General features: G+C 35.1%; 1 pseudogene across 1 annotated transcript; it reads right to left on the bottom strand.

The window, feature by feature from the left end:
* Positions 1-3,671: 3,671 nt before the first annotated feature.
* LOC100372455 (RYamide receptor pseudogene) lies at positions 3,672-11,530 on the bottom strand (annotated as a pseudogene). The gene is made up of 2 exons (XR_013419356.2): positions 10,754-11,530; positions 3,672-4,629 (listed from the first exon to the last, which is right to left on the bottom strand). The product of XR_013419356.2 is annotated as an RYamide receptor pseudogene (transcript).
* Positions 11,531-12,692: the final 1,162 nt, after the last annotated feature.

Here is a 12,692-nt window from a genome sequence, read left to right as displayed (position 1 = left end):
TTGACCAATGGAATAGGCGATATTACACTACGCGCCATTGGGTGTGTTCGCGTAGAAGGGATGGGAAATGTTTGATATTACGTGAACACGAACTCTATAATTATTATCCGTGTGATATTCAGAGAACATTAATCACGAATAATTGTGAAAGGTATGCATACGTTGTCTGTCATTTGAATCTACTACGCATGATCAAAAGATACTTCACTTATCTGTCGACACGTGTATCTATTCTTGATATTCCGACAGACGCCAGCACTTGATCAGCCGATAGCATGCGGGGGAAATGACCGTTAAAATGCAACTGATATCATGCTGAGCTTTGTGTACAAAACATGTTAAACGCAAAACAATTGTTTGTACTATAAGGTCACCGTGAGTGTCAACGCAGTGTGATTTCCCATGAATTATTACCGAAGACTGAAACATCAAGCGAATTAGGCACAATCCTAAGCAATTACGGTATGTCAGTCCTGGAACTGTCTGATCCAAATAACAACCACTCTGCCACGTTCCGGTCTACGGTAGTACAATGAACTTGCCAATTATAAAAAAGTGTTGTTATGACAACATCAAGCTCCAGTAATTGAAAGCTAGATGTATGGCAATGTTTACTGCAATCCAGTCAGTGTACATACAAAGTTCTGTGCGCGGTCGCGAAAACGCGTCGATAAAATCATTGCATGATACAATCTACTTGCACGTGTGTGTAGTTGTTATTGTTATGTGGCAACGGAACACGGTAAACGCTAATAATAAAAGCTTAGAGAAAACTCCCGTGTATTGAAGGAGACATATTAAATTGAACAATTAATATAGGCCTTTTAAATAAGAAGCTTGACAACTAATATTTGTCTGCTTATTTGAGATACACAAATTAAAATAAATCTTGGATTAAAATTTCATAACTGGTTTCCTGAGATATAAATAAAAATGAATAATTTGTATAGGCAAATTAGGTAATTATTATATATTGATATCTACCCTGGACTAATCAGGAATGTACATTGTACCGATTCATTGAAATAAGATAATTAGTACTTGCTATATTTATACGAAAAAGCTGGAAACTGACTAATTGTTATGCACATTAGGTAATTAATATGCACAGAGTAAAACATAAAACTAATTGGGTCTACACAATGTCATTGAGCATCATGTACCAATTTTCTTGAAATGCGATTAGTACTTAGAATATCAGTAAAAAGCCAAATAAATATGGATACAAATTTAATAATTAATATGAAAAGATGTTAATTCAAAACTGCCCTGAACATGTTATGCAAGTATAATAAGCTTCTTAGTAGTATGCCATCTCTACCATAAACATAGAAATGGTATCCTTTTACATGAGAAGATAATTGTCACAGTGTATGGCCTGCTTATTGCGATTGTGAGGGCCACCCACAGATCTTACACTGAACAGGGGGTCTTTCACTGGGGTAGACAACACAATAGTACTGGAAATGAAATACACATACACCAGAATATTAAATTAAAGCTGCTGGCTTTAATACCTCTCAAAATAATTACAAGAAACAAAGCACAAAATAATGCAATGAACAAATTCACTAAAATAGGAGATTGCTTAGGGAGTGTCCATTGGTGATATCTCACAGTTCCAGGATGTAGAAACGGATGACAGTCAATGGCTTCTGCAACATCACAATGAAGAAATCCAGGAGTCTTGCTTGCAGAGGAACGCTGGTATTCTGGAGAACACCGCTGAAAGCAGGAGATCGCAGAGAATCTCATACAAGTCTCACAGAATGATGGTTTTAGCCTGCTGTATCACTTGTATCACAAAATCGCAGTAGCTACACACAGGATACACAGTAGAAATGATGGACCCCAACCGTCCTTAGTCTGTCCAATTTATAGGCATAAATGGCCCAGATTGAGGGACACCACCTGGGTTTCCACATGAGGCAATCAAAATGTGATCTTTCCAGCAGCTGTGTCACGTAGGCAATTCAGTAGATCATAAACATTTTTTGTTATTCAAATCGCAGCACACCTTGTAGATTCCAATCGTCCTTCCAAAGTTGTAAACACCCTTTGTTATGTCAATCATAAGCACACCTGGTAGACCCCAGAGTTGAAAACAAGTATGACCTGTCAATCACCTTTATGACAGTTATCACACGACAATGCACACCATTTCTTCCCATGATTCCATGCAAACTTCTATTTGTAGGGTTTGAGGTAATATGACAAAAACATAGAATAAAGGATGCTGAAAAAAAATAAACATCAGCTTTTAAATTATTGCTGGGCTAAGCACTGGAAACATAAAATAGATCTTATTGGAGGCGGTACAAAGTTCTGATAAAGTGTTAGTCACGTGGATTTCCCTTACAAGTGTGAGTCTAAAATGTACACATGTAAGTAAGTATTGTTTTGTTTTACATAATGGAAATCAACTCCCTAAATCGGAAATACTAAGGATGAGATTTGTCCCTTCATCCAAAAAAGCTATGCTAATCTAGTATCAACTGCACGTTGTTATGGCCCAGTAGCGGGATTCAACCGGCAGATGAGGGTAGTGACAATTAAGTAATGACAAATAAAGTGCCTGTATGAAAGTTTTCTGCTGAGAAACACCTACGTTATTGAATGGCAGTAGTATCGGTTCGAAGAGATTAATTAATTGTTTACATCGCCATTTCGGAAAGATGGTAAGTTGCCTTGATCAAAACGGCATTCATATAACTACGCTTCTGGATATTTTTATTCGCGGCAAGCACATTCACCAAGATACAGTTTTTAACAACTCTTTTTTTGTTGTTATTTGCTCAAAAGTATTGCAGGCATGAGAACCACGGTTTTACCGGGCTTGGTGTTTTGCTTTGACTGCAACGTCGTTACTTAACTCCGATCTTGCCCCTCCCGACTTGATTATAGTTATTACAAAAGTAGTTGATATGTGTGCAGCCCTACAACTTCTAGAAAGCACTGGATGTTGATCAAAGAATCCTGCGACGGCTCTGTGGACTAATCCAACAAGTCTAAATCAAATAGTTTGCCAGTTCTTGATATATGTAGTAACCACGGCTTTTTGCCAAAGTCTCAACTACATTTAACTTTGTTCAATAGTGTGTTCGTGTGTACAGAACATTCACCTGCACAGCAGCAGGAAACCGAGTCATGTGTCCCAATAGCAATGTTTCACTACAAGCAATGAACTCGCATTCCTGCATCCAAGTCCTCTGGCATATGAAGACTTCTCGATGAATGCAACAATGGTACCTGGCCCTCATCTAAGAAGTCGAACGGTGATGGCTCTAGTATGAGTATGTTGACATTGAGGGGGCCCTGTCTATCTCAAATAGTGATGCATTCTGTGATATTGTTGTCAAATATTGTATGGGTGTTATGCTTAGGAATCAGAACATGTATTATAATAGATCATGTAACAGACACTCTAGTTGGGACTACTAACGGAAAAGAACAGAGTACTCCCAGACGATCATAGGTAACCCTAGTCTAACTCACCATAATAATATTGTCGCATGTTATCAGATCTCTACGATTCCGTGAGAATATTCATAGCTTTAAAATACCTAAAACTGATATGTCTATATTGTATTACTCAAATATGGGGCCACTCATGATATATACTGTACATATGTTTTGCGTATAATATCCAATAAGCTAGTAAACATAGTCACTGAATTTAAAACACTATTATATTCATTTCTTTCAAATCAACAACACATCACCTTAAAACGTTATTCACGGATGCACATATAATCAACTGACACTTAGATGTCAAACTCCCATGTTTTCTCCATGAAATTGTCATTTACTAGTATCTTAAATAATTATGTTTAATGAATTGATGTGCGTAAGAAATAATACACGATGGGTTATGTACACAGAATTATATATAGTCGGCTTGAGCTCCTCCAAGTTTTTTTTGTTTTTTTAGCCAATCAGAATTCATCTTCCGAGCCAGTGCAGATCAGCCGCCAAGGTGCAATGCATATGTTTTTTCATTGTAGATTATGTTAGTCAACTCATCACAGTATACTTGTCACCGATAATCATTACTTACTAATATAAAAAGTTTAAGTGTAGTGAATAATAAGGCTGTCGTTGATTGTTATAGTTGTACAGATTGACTGTTTACTCAACGTATAAATACGTACATATTTGTGTTGTCGATTTCAATTCTTTGTCGATTTTCTTTTGTTTTTGTTTAATTCGACCATTAGTAATTATTAGACTTCTCAAATTCTTTTCTTAGTAGCGCATGCCCCTGGCTCTACCGTTGACGTATGGTGATAATGCGTTTTCTCTCAATAAGTTCATCTTGAAACTTCCTACGTGAGTTGTACAAGTGTTTACCCTCTTGACGGGAAACTTATCCTTGGGAATGTAGTGAACACATGGCAAGAATCTGAACACGTATTTGAATCCGTCTCTGAACTTGGCATTCATCCAGCAATACACAAATGGGTTGTAGATACAATTACTCATTGCTGTCCAATGTACGGCGAAGTATACCAATTTTATGTAGCGGAAAAATCCAACATCAGGTTCATAGTCCAACAGTAAGTTGAAAGTGTGAATAGGTAAATAACACAAAGCAAATATCAACACTATCAGGGCGAACATCTTGACAAGCTGTGGAGAAAATAATACTGTAATGTTATTCAACAAAGCAATGAAAACAACGATTATATATACATAACGTAAAGTCAATATAAATTATTGGTTTGTGTTTCATAGCGATTGTGAGATATAACTCTTATATGTTAGTCTCAGGGCGAGTAATAAAGTCATCTTACTGTATATTGTTAAATTGATGTGGTCTGGCCATAGTGAATGATAAGATGGTTCACATTGTTATCTTCGGCTACTATTTATCTTTTTTTTTTGTAAAAAAATAAATATTGAAACATTTAGAATATTGATTGTCGTGTCAGGTTAAGAGAACTTGTTTCACCATGTGTTGACATCCCACCACACTATTGCTTTTTCAATTTCAAAACTATTCTTTGTTTTTTTGATAACCATCTACTTTAGATATTTATCAGATACTATGACAGTGTATACAAATATACTAAATACAATGTCTCAATGTGACTCGTGTGATGTTGACAATAAAGATTTAATGCAATAATTTTAAAAATAATATATGATTTATTCCACTTATGTCAACATAATTCATCATGATGGAATTTTAATGAAACTCAAATAAAAATGTTGCAATTTTAAAAATTAAAACTGTCGTTTCGTTGTCGTATAAAAAATCCTACGATTTGGTATATTACTAAGCGCTCAAGGTAGCAAACCTTTTAATTACTACATAAACACGTGAAGTTTGGTGTAAATTGTATTTGTTTCTTAGGACGTAGATCGGCTCTCTCGTTGCTACTTTATCTGCGCACACGCAATGACATGCGCGCATATTACATATAAAGAAATAATAAATTACATACAAATTGGTATAGTTTACAGTGTTACATATATGTAATTTACATAATTAAATATCCAAATACTTATTTTGGTGACTATTTCATTTGCTTTCTTTTGTGAGACTGGCGAGGAGGGTTTATTGAATCTCCGCGAGTATATAGTTGATAAATTGTGTCAATCTTTGGAAATATAAAACTTATTTTTATCACTAAGACTTGTACATTTAAGTAGTCATGTGGCCTGTATAGCCTATTTAAATATGTGTTCGTGATTATATACTTAAATGATACATTTCAACTACTAGTACATTCAATTGGTTGATTCAGTTGTCAACACCTTTGTACAGCAAAATTAAATCAGATCTTTTGTCCCCATTTGTATAAGATTGAATAACTATTGTGGTTGAATTAGGAAGTGACGTTCAGTCGCTTGGGATATATTCATGTCATATCGCAGCAACAGATAAAGCCACTGTAAAAAAATTAGGAAATTTGTCAAAATCATTAGTACGTAATTATATTCAAAACTTTCTTTGGTGCGTCAAAGAAAGTGCTCCTACAATCTTGTTTTGTGTATATTAAGCGACACATTTTGTCGATAGGCTGCGAGTTCAGATTCGTTGACATAATTCTTAAATTCGTTTAAATTTCATTGGGCTTCAATTCATTCCTATTATTTTTTTTTTTTTTTTTTGATTAGCCCAGGAGTTTCGTCGGCTCTCAAAACGTAATTGGGCGCGCGAAATTATTGTCGTCTGTTTTTTTTTTTAATTATGTTGATTGAGATGATTTTACATATATTGACGTTTCCCCGCTAACAGGAAACTATGCAAATAAACTTAGCAACGCCGAAATACGAATTTTCTCCACCGCTCGATGTATCTAATATCGATGTATGCTAGTTCCATGGCCATTTATATCTACCGCGGTTCAAATAGAACGGTTTTGCACATTCGGTGCTCGTGTCTACTTGTGAATTGGGCAAAATATCGTAGTATAATTGTTTTGTGATAAAACTTTGACACCTGCGTAATAAATACTAATAAATAACAATAAAATGTGCTATTTAAATAATAATATAATTGCGAGTGAAATATCATGATTTTTGCCCGCCTAAGGTGTGGTGGTCATGAACATTATGGACATCACCAACATCCCGTGGACAGACAACAAATCGTGATATTGCTCGAATGACCATCTGTTATTTATTTTATCACATGGAACAGACATATATCATTACATCTACCATACATCACTAACCCCCACACTCTCACATAAAAACAACACTATTTGAAGTATGCATTATTTTATTTTCTCTAATAAAACAAGTGACACATTAGTCAAAAGCATACATTGCTTGCTGAAAAATCTGCTAAGTAAACAGTAAAATAAAGTTACTTCCAGCCACGGTTAATCTTTTTTTTTAGTAACAGTGTTTCAGCAGTGTGAACTACTCAATTTATCGAGTATAAAATTATTGAAATGAATTGAGAAATTCTCAAACGCATGGTATTTCACCATTCCCCAGATACAAATGTCAGAGTGGTTTAGAAGTGACTTCAATTACTTTCTCATGAACGTACCACACCTTTTATTCACAAGCCAATCAGCTTAGAGCGTTCTCGATGACCATCGGCGTAGCACGCTTGGAAATGCCCACAGCATAGGACGCGCCGCAGCGATCCCGGGTGTGCCGTTTCAGTGGCGTCTTCGCTGTACACATTTCTTGCTCTGGCATCATCTATATTATGGTCATGACCACCATCCCTTGGGCAGGCAACAAATCGTGATATTACCCTCACAAACATGTGTTATTATGTAATTATTCAATGTCAGGTGATTGATGCTCAACCAATCACAGTATGCGTAACAACAGTGAGATGCGATAGTACATATTATGCTTTTGTGTTTCCAGCAAAGCTGTCCTCTATATGTCAACAGGCAGATAGTAGAGTACTAACTGAGGAAGGAACGTTTCTACACGACAAGCGTGCCCGACATTTTAGTCATATCTAACATATTTAAATTGTGACTACTGGATACAATATTCAAAGCTAATTACTGATCAATTTATGACACTGTTCTTAAATAATTGACTTCACTAATTGACCAAAAATATCATTCTGATTTAGCACAAGTCTGTGTGTTAATGATTTTCAGTATTCAATTTTCCTACTTGAGTTTATAATGCATTTACTGGAACAGCAACTTAACGAGGATATAATCATGCATTCATTTGCGGGCAAGGAATTAAAACTTTTGTGTAAAAACAATTTCATCATAACAGTCTCAATCCCCGTTATCAAAGGCAATCAATGTAAATATACACCCCATTATCAGCTTATTATTCTATTATTTTCACTATCTTATTGGATTTAAGCGATATTGTCGGCTATAAAGAAAGCGGAATGTGACGCATGTAATTACTGAATAAATACAACAAATAAGCTAATTTCAAGGCAGTGTCATTTAACTTCACTTTTGTATTAAACGATAATGATGACGTATTGTATGTCAAGGTATTCCTACATTATTGAAGTAATATAACTCGATTACCAAAGTTAGGTGTACAATGAATGAATCTATTTATCGACTTCAATCACGAATAAATTGAACTTCCGCATTTGATCGTGGTATGCACTGGCTGATTATCTAAGGCAGGTAAGATCGGAGTTTGCAATGACAAGAAATCCGATTGAATAATACGGTTTCGAAACTGTACATTTTGTTTTGAGTTTACGATTTTAAAAATAACAAATAGATGAGGATATCAACGCTTGATATCAATATTATATTAATTAATGTATAACGCGTTTGTTCGGATATTAACATTTCAATGTTTTCAATTTTATACATAAAAGGGAACATTAAACATAAAATATCAAAGAATTGTGACGGCAGGAGAATGATGAAATTTGAATTTACATCGATAATGATGATTAAAGTCTACATAGTTATTATGCATGTGATTAGCGAAAGCAGATTTAATATAATCTCAGAATATCTAAATTTATGTTAATATTCAACATCGCTGCTTCGTTCCAATGAAATTGCGTTTCGAGTGCGGCCATTGTAGTAGCATTTTATGGGATTACCGTATCAAAGGCGTAGGTTCATTGCGTTTCAAGTATCGTTTACAACATGCTACGTAACAATTATAACACATGGATTTAAGTGAGTGGGAAGCATTACAGGTGACGAGATGTGATGTTATTTCTGTCTTCAGGTTAATGTTTCAGTAGATGCTGTTTTTACAACAATGGCCGCCACTCAACTGAGGCTGGTTTATATCGTATCAACCAACGATTGAACTAGGTGTCAGCGAACACAATTTACCTCAATTGCAATTGATTTTATATTTCTACTTTTTTATAGTTGTAAATCAATTCACCAAGATATCCCGAATTCATGACGTCGCAATAATATGAACAGAATTAAAAGACAATGTCTAATACTGTTCAGTGGCATCTAAGTACTAACATATAGCAAAGCTATTTTATGAAAATCAACAGTGAAATGTGAACATTTGAAAGTCATTTTACATTTTTCGATTTATTAATTTCGCAGCGTGGACCATAGGAATAGCATTTTTCATACTAGACTTTAAAGTAGTAAAACTTAAATGACAAAGTTAATGTTTAGTGGTACAGATAGTCGTATAGAGATCGCGCCTTATACGTAAAATCGAACGTAAAATCTGGACAAAAAACGTCATAGCGTAGCATTGACGTCAAAACATTGCGTAGGATTCTGCAAACGTGAACGTATTTTTGTGGGGGGGAGTCATCGATTAATAATGAGCTATACACATTTAATAATAGTCAATGTTGCTGAAGTATGAAACTCGAAAGTTTAAAATCAAATCATTCATGCATGGAAGACTTTCGACCCCTGCCTTTCATGCATTATGCGAGATCTCGCAGTGAACGGAAATCTCGAGTTAGTTCATTTTGAACTTTTTGCAAACAAACCTGCAAACTAGTAACCCCAATTTGTTTAGAAAACCTGAAATGGATTCATGCCAAATATATATTAAGTGCATTGCATGTTATAAACATATATACAAATGTATGTGGTGTACTATTTCATTCAAATTGTTTTGTTCAGTATATGGAAATATATTTTAATTACGTATTCACATATGGCAGGTACGCTCGAATTTGATTCATACGGTTCTATCCAATCTAGCGCAAATACATATTACTGGCAGTTTATCAGCGTAATATATGACAAATACGAGACATATTTTCAATTGTAAACATATCATTTGAGTAGGATCAGGGAAATACGGCTTTGGGTTTAGTTTATATTCATGAATAGTTCAAATTTCATCGGATTCACATTCGATATACGTTTTCCCACAGAGATATATTCTTGATCTATTTCGTTTTGCAGTGTATATGTTATGAGATATCATCAGCGACAACGCATTGATTTCTACATGTACGCAGATAACATTTAACTGTATTCATGAAACTAATAAAACTAATAGCAGATTATCAGGTGAGAAAAATGCGTGTTCTGCATTCGCGAGTAAAATATAGAAAATATTACAAGTTAATTGAATAATAATCTATGCACATCGACAATTGTTTTGTGTTAATGCTAATATTTTCATTGTTCAATCACAATGTTTCCAGAAAAGTGGACTCTCCGGATGTCAGAGAAGAATTCTGTGGTTATCATAATATCTACATTGACACTTGTCTTCCATATTCCAAATACGTTTGGATATTGAATTTATAGCATGCATTCGAAGTATTTGTGAGACATATTTATATTACACAAAAAGAGTCTTTGCGAATGGCAGATACTCAACGAAGGCGGGGAGTAACATTAACAGCAAGCACACATTTCTTACCCGTGAGAGCCCCTCGATATATACAATATACACATCCCATTGTGTCAACAACGTCAGTCACATTCTTACGTCAAGTAAGTACAACATCTAAGAAAAAACGTCCCGTCCTTTTAACCCTTGATCTTCTGAGTCATTTTTTTTTGCAATATAAAGCCAGGTCGCAATGTCCTTATTTTGTCAAATAATGTATATGTCTGAACCAAGATGCGAAACAAAAAAAAATTACAAAATGTCATTTATTATTTATTATCCCCGGTCTTGTTATTTTATATTATTGGTACCTTGGTGGCAAAAGTTCGCGGACCATATTTATTTGCTTATATAAACTCATTTGACATACTGTTATTGGTATACACTCCCGTCAGTCACATGTGTCAGTGTATACGTCATCTAAAAAGGTGGCAAACTGCCCTGTCCAGTTAAGTCTAATATAATCCTAGTGTGTGGTGGTTAAGTAAAATGTACGAACCTTTTTCTTGGATTCCGCTTGTCTGGCATCTCGGTGTCTCTCCCTCTCTCCCGGTGGTTTTCGACCCCAAATAGCATATCCAATGATGGAATACGTGATAGAAAGTATCACCAGTGGCAAAAAATACTGTAAGATCATCAGGGTGATTGTATAAACTGATCGCTGCTTATCCGTCTGCCACTTTTCCGTGCAGCCGATGAGAGACGAATTTGCTGGGATGTCTATTTCACTGTTGATACCAGCAGGAAGGCTAATACTAGCTGCCAGGACCCAGATTGTGATAATGACGACGCAAGCCTGTTTCTTTGTCATTCTTGGTCGGAGAGGATGTATAATCGCGACGTAGCGGTCTAGGCTAATAGCAACCAATGTAAATATACTGATCGAGACGGATACCATTTGTACGAACTGAACCAATGCACACATAACAAATCCAAACGGCCAGTGAAAATTGATACTGTAGTAAAACGTGAGATTAACGCACAATACAGCCATGAGAATGTCACTGATTGCCAGGTTGACGATGAAATAGTTGGTCACCGTACGCATACGTCGATTTCCAAGTACTATGTAACATACGACAAGATTGCCGACAACTGAAAGTATAGAGGTGCAGGCATATAATATAGCCAGTATAATTTGCAGCCATAACGGCTGGTAATATCCCATCATAGGCAGTACTTGATGACGCAGTCCTGGATTGTTTTGGGTGATATTGCCGAACCACAAGTAGTCGGTGATATTATGCTGCACTACAGTCAGATCTGCTGTTTCCATAATGACTGTTTAATAGCGACTAGTGCGATAGACACGACACTGAATACCGCCCGTAGTTTCCGATTGTCTACGTCATGCACTAATTAGATGATATATCCACACGCAAGCTGCTTAGCTTCATGTGAATACACACAGACACGTCTAACATGTATACTAATTCAAATATTCAGATAGCGAAATGCTCTATACCGATGGAGCGTGGGCTCGTTCCTCTTTAAAATATACATAAACTAGTGCTCATGGGCCCATCAATCACTTCTATTCGTACTGTCAGTACAATCTGTTGAAAGCTGCAAATAGAAAATAAGACTAATTACAACAGTTATTAGCAAATAAATGATTGGAGAGTAAGAAAAGTAAATTAATATAATATTTAAAAAAAATATTAAAAAATACGCCTCATATACACATAATCAAGCACGTCTGTCAATATTGATATTTGGGAGTGGTCAATGATTTTATTTGATGAACATATAATTAACTGATTGCAAATATGGCATCCCACTGACAATTCTAAACGACGAACAATACGTTGCTTTCAGATATATTGACCTTTAAGTTATGTAACAACGAATTCAACACAAATAATATGCGATGTTGAAAACACACACATCGTTATGTAATGTTATATATACTGCACTGGTACGCTCCGTGGTTTTATGCGTTTTGTTGTGCTACGGAGACTGATTACTTAATCTCTGACGTTGAATGCTTTATGTTTCTATTTTGTCAGAAATCTGCTACCCTATACACTACTAAATATGGCTTAATATAACATCCTTTCCCCGGGCAACACATTGTGTGTTTATATTATATATATATATATATATATATATATATATATATATATATATATATATATATATATATATATATATATATATATATATATATATATATATATATATATATATATATATATATATATATATATATATATATATATATTTAAGTTAGTTTGCTCCATACTGACATTTATAATAGCCCACATATAGATAAGAGGTGATTGGATTCCATGGTACGAACATTTATAAAAAAAATAACAAGGAAGTAACATATACCTCTCAATCAGTCTTGTATGCGTGTTGTCAGGGGCGCGGGGCTAATAATTATATTGCCTGGTGTTTTGGTAGAGCAAATGTTCGTTTGTGTGCATATATGT

This window comes from Saccoglossus kowalevskii, chromosome 19 (assembly GCF_978046115.1).
Source record: "Saccoglossus kowalevskii chromosome 19, keSacKowa6.1, whole genome shotgun sequence".
Lineage (NCBI taxonomy): Eukaryota > Metazoa > Hemichordata > Enteropneusta > Harrimaniidae > Saccoglossus > Saccoglossus kowalevskii.
Note: the sequence above shows the minus strand (reverse complement) of the source record. Positions and strands in the feature narration are given on the sequence as shown.